Genomic DNA, 5,596 nt, shown 5'->3' with positions numbered 1-5,596 from the left:
TAAACTCTTGAGATACCTGGACATTAAAAATGGTGGAAAGATGAATCCCCAGGTAGGGCAGTCTCTGGGTGGTCTTTACTTCAGACTCTACCCCACACATTGCCTCCCTTATTGCTCCTACCTGGGGATTCATCCTATAAGCAGTCACTAAACCCTGACACTACAACAAGAAGGGTGTACCAAAAGGAGCATGTCGTGGCTGTCTCCAGAGGGGCTCTGCCAGAGTCCTACAAATACAGAGGTAGAAACTAGCAACCAACTATTGGTACACATGGTATCAACCAAAATGTGGCAGAGGAATGCCTTGTTGGGCATCAGTGGGAGGAGTAGTCTTTGGTCAGGTAAAGGCTCAGTAGTGGCCCTAATAAAGGAAAACAGACTAGGGTGGGTGGGCGGGGAGGTGGGAGTGTGTCAGGTAGACGGGCATATACATGGAGGCAGGAGGTGGGAGGAGGGGTTGGGAATCTTTGGGGAGGGGGGCTTTTGGGAGGGGGAAATTGGGAAAGGTTTTACTATTGGCAATGTAAATGAAGAAGATACTCAACTTAAAAAATGGTGGAAAGAAAAGCAGATGTGGGTGTGTTATAACTGTTACTTTTGGTCCTCATTTCTTCTTTCATTCTCAATCATTTTGCCCTCTTTTTTCTGTTTTGCTTCCTTTGACTTCTATTTATCATCATCATCGTCATCATCACCACCAGTTTAAAATATATAACTTATGAGTTTATGTGTTGTATTTGAACAAGGGTCATGTTAATCTTCTCTGTATTATACTAATTTTAGTATGCATGCTCCTGAAAATGGGCAGTCATTTAATTTATATTCTAATGGTGTTGCCCATATAAATTATTCCACCATGAACTGTATTAATAGATTATGTACTATTATTGAATATTGGATCTTTATACTTCAACTGTGACTAGACTAGTAAGAAAAAGATGGCCAGCAGACTTTTCCTGCTCAAATGCAGGCCACACCAGGAGGGCAGTGAGCCCCAGCTGTATCAAAGCTTATATAAGGGAAAAGACACCATCAATAGAAGAAAATTGCAGCCTACAGAGCGGGAAAAGATTTTCACCAACTCCACATCTGACAGAGGGGTAATACTCAAATTATAGAAAAAAATTAAGATAGACATAGGCAAATTAAATGATCAAAATTAAAAATGGGATTCAGATATACACAGAATTCTCAACCGAGTAAACACAAATAGTTGTGAAACACTTAAAAAAATGTTCACATCTTTTGCCATCAGGGAAATGCAAATCAATATGACTTTGAGTTTCAACCTTACACCTGTCAGAATGGCTAAGACTGAAACCACAAGTGACAGTGTTTACTGGCAACGACGTGGAGCAAGGAGAACTCTCCTTCATTGCTGATGGGAGTGCAAATTTGCACAGCCACTTTGGAAGTCAATATGATAGTTTATCAGAAAATAGGGAATCGATATACTTCAAGATTCAGCTACACTCTGCTGGGAGCTCTAACATACCACAAGGAAACTTGCTGTACTGTACTCATTGCAGACTTATTTATAATAGTCAGAATTTATAATAGTCCCTCAACTGAAGAATAATTGAAGAAAACATGATACATTTATAATATAGATTATTAATCAGTTGTTAAAAAACCTGACATCATGAAATTTGCACACAAATGGATGGAGGCAGAGAAAAGAATCATTCTCAGTGAGATATCCCACATACAGAAAGACATACATGGTATGCATTCCCTTATAAGTGAATGTTAACTGTAAAATAAAATACAGTCTTGCTAAGGTCCACAGATCCAGAGATGCTACGTAATAACAATAAGGAAGGTGGAAGGCGAACATTGGGATCTCCCTGGGAAGGGGAGATAGAATAGATTTTGTGAGTTGAATGGGAGAAGGTGATGGGAACAGGAGGAATCAGGTAGCAGGATGGAGGAAAAAAATACTGGGAGAAAGGACTTCAATTGGAGGTCATTTTGCTGTTAAGGTGGAAACCTTAGTGCTATTGAAACTCCATGGAATCTACGAAAGTCGCCCTAGCAATGACTCAAATTATTTGGGGGACATGGATCCTGTACTGGCCATCTTCTGTAACCAGGTAAGACCTCAAGTGGTAAGATAAGGACACCAAATGAGCCATAAAACCTTTGACCTACAGTTTGCTCTGCCTGTAATGTGTTCTGGGACTGGATACTAGCAGAATCCTTACCAGAGACACCTCATCCAGAAATTGAGGGGAACAGATGCAGAATCCCACAGACAAACATTAGGCAGAGCTTAGAGAGTCCAGCAGAGAAGGCAGAGAAATGATTGGAGAAACCACAGGAGTCAGGTTCCCCAAGAGAACATGGTTCACAGAATCAACTGTCCAGGAATCATGAGGGTTTGCAGTAGTCAGGGAGCATGTAGGGGTCTGACCTAGGTCCTCTGGATATATTTTATGGCTGAGTAGTTTTGTGTTCTTGTGGGAATCCTTATATTGGAAGCAGGTATGTCTCTGACTCTCTCGCCTGTTTGTGGGACCCATTTCCTCCTTCTCGATTGCCTTTTCTAGCCTTGATGTGATGGAATACCTGGTCCTCCCCCTCCTCTCGTTAAAATGGGTTTATTTCATCTTAAAATTCTCAAGTCCCATAACATCACTGACTGAATAAAAAGCATTAATTCAAGGCAAGATCTGAAAGTAGGAACTTAAGCAAAAAGCATGCTGCTCATTACTAATTGGTTCCCTGTGCCTTATTCAGAATGATTCTTTATATGCATCAGGATCACCTGAGCAGGGTTGGGGCCACACGATGTGGGCTGGGTCCTCACACATCAATCATCAATTGAGAAAATAACACACGAACTTGTACACAGGCAAACTGATAGACACAGTTCACCTGAGGTTCTCTATTCCCGTATAACTCAGTTTGAGACAAGGTAGCAAAAATTAACAAGAAAATATGCATATATAATGTACATAACATATTTTACATATTGCAGAATTTATCTCCGTAATTGATATATACTTTTTTTTTTTGGATTTGGTTTTTTGGAGACAGGGTTTCTCTGTATAGCCTTGGCTGTCCTGGAACTCACTCTGTAGACCAGGCTGGCCTCGAACTCAGAAATCCACCTTCCTCTGTTTTCCAGAGTACTGGGATTACAGGCATGCACCACCACTGCCCGGCTTGATATATACTTTTTGTCAGTAAATCATAATTAAAAGTCCAGGAACAAGACAAAATTTAGCAGTTGATTTTATACATAAAAACCATGACAATCTAATGGTTTTCAATTTCTATTTCTCTAAATGTACTAATACATATTTATTTGTAAACCTTTTAAGTTAACTAAAATTACTTTTAATGCACTTTGAAACACTAAAAGAAGATAGTAAAATCTAAACAAATACTACAATGCATCCATTTTCTTTATAATTTTTCTATTAATTATATAAATATGCATTGTGGTTTTTAACTTTATGGGTATATGTAGGATTTGTATGTAAGTGTAGGAATGAAAGAGTGTATCTGTAAAGATCAGAAACTAATCTTAGTGAGCTGGTTCAGTTTCCTCCATGTAGATGTCAGATAACTAGTTTAGGTCTCTAAGCTTGTATGGCAGATACTTACAATGGCAAGATATTTCATTGGCCCATTTCTACTAATAGTATTGGATTAAATAATTAAATGGCATATAAGGCAAGTGCCACATCATTCTGGTAATATACGTACATTTTCATGGCTACTTTTCAGGACTATACCTAACAAGTTGAAATGGGGTTCAATTCCTTAAATCTTTGTGAGGCATGTCCAATATATTCTTTTTTATATATTTTTTAATACATATATTCTTTATTTACATTTCAAATGATTTCCCCTTTCCTGGACTCATTGTAACTTGCTATGCCATGTTTGGTTGATGTCCAAAGGAAGCAGAGGGGGTGTTTCTGGGAGAAAGGGGAGGTGGTAGGGAAACACTAGGGGAAGCAAAGGGAGGGAATATTTAGGTCAGGATGGAATGTGTAAGAGAAGAATTTTTAGAAAAGGTAATGTACTTCTTCTACTTCTGTCTTAGTTACCATCCTATTGCAATGAAGAAACACTATACCCATAATAACTCTTACAGGAGAAAGCATTAAACAGAGGATTTGCTTAGTTGTAGAGGGATACTCTATGAATATCATGGTAGGAAGCAGACAGGCTTGGTCTCAGAGCAGTCAATGGCAGCTTTACATCCTGATCCACGGGCAGCAGGCAAAGAGAAAAGTCCATCCACAGTGGCATGCTTTCTCCAAGAAGGACATATTGACTCTAATAAGGTCACACTTCCTAATCCTTCCCAAACCATTTCCCCAACTAGGGATCAAGCATCTATGAGTCAATGGGGGCCATACTTCTTCAAGTCACCACAAATGTTGTTATAAAATGATACTGTTAATTGTAGATTTTCTTGATAAATGTAGGTTTTCAAACATCACCTTGTGGAAGTAATTTGGACTAAGACACAATATTTTACTCATGAATGAGCAATCCATCTATAAATTATTTAAATCTATCCAAGTGTTAAAATCGCTTATGTGTAGCATCTCACTCATTTATAAATACTTTAAAATCTCTTAAAACTTCAGCTTTTGAAGATGATAATAAGTTGAAATCTTCATTGTCTCAGGTTAAGCAAATAAGATGATTTTATGCCTGAAGGGGTTAATAAGTCTCCCGGTCTGATACAGATTTTACATTTTTTTTGTTATTTCTTGTAAATTATCAAACCTTCTTTCCAATGGACCATGATGTTTGCCCTTTTAAATTCATGATGGATGCTATACAATTAACATTACCATGACAACTGAAATGCAGACGCAATGGGACTGCACAGTAATTGCAATAAAATGATACTGGCATTTCTCAAGCATGGAAGCAGAAAAAAATGTTATCTAAGCATGTTATATTTTCTTCTCTTTAAACTTTACTTAAATTTATTTTTACTGTTAAACAAATTTCCTTTTTATCACATTTGTGAAACATTTTCATTAGATATTTTATTTATTTACATTTCAAATGCTATCCCCTTTTGTTTCCCCTCGGAAGTTCCCCTACCCCATCCCCCCTTGCCATGCTAACTAACCTACCCAATCCTGCTTCTGAGTCCTGGCATTCCCCTACACTGGGGCAGTGAACCTTCACAGGATGAAGGGCCTCTCCTCTCATTGATGTCCCACAAGGCCATCTTCTCCTACATATGTGGCTGGAGTCATGGGTTCCTCCGTGTGCACTCTTTGGTTGGTGGTTTAGTCCCTGGGAGCTCTGGGGGTTACTGAGTGCTTCATATTTTTGTTCCCCCTATAGGGCTGCAAACAGCTCCTTAGGTCCTGTTTCTAGCTCCTCCATTGGGGACTCTGTGCTCAGTCTAATGATTGGCTGATAGTATTCCCCCCTGTATTTGTCAAACAATGGCAGACCTTCTCAGGAGACAGCTATATCAAGCTCCTGTCAGCATGCACTTGTTGGCATCCACAATAATGTATGGTTTGGATAACTGTATATAAGATAGATCCCCAAGTGGGGCAGTCTCTGAATGGCCTTTCCTTCAGTCTCTGATCCACACTTTGTTTCT

General features: G+C 38.9%; 1 non-coding gene across 1 annotated transcript; it reads right to left on the bottom strand.

Annotated features, from left to right (window-relative positions):
• Positions 1 to 703: 703 nt before the first annotated feature.
• On the bottom strand, positions 704 to 808 carry LOC127679493 (U6 spliceosomal RNA). The gene has a single exon (XR_007976798.1). It is a non-coding gene; the product is annotated as a U6 spliceosomal RNA (small nuclear RNA).
• Positions 809 to 5,596: the final 4,788 nt, after the last annotated feature.

Source organism: Apodemus sylvaticus, chromosome 2 (genome assembly GCF_947179515.1).
Source record: "Apodemus sylvaticus chromosome 2, mApoSyl1.1, whole genome shotgun sequence".
In the NCBI taxonomy this organism is placed as follows: domain Eukaryota; kingdom Metazoa; phylum Chordata; class Mammalia; order Rodentia; family Muridae; genus Apodemus; species Apodemus sylvaticus.
This window is presented reverse-complemented; position numbering and strand designations above follow the sequence as displayed.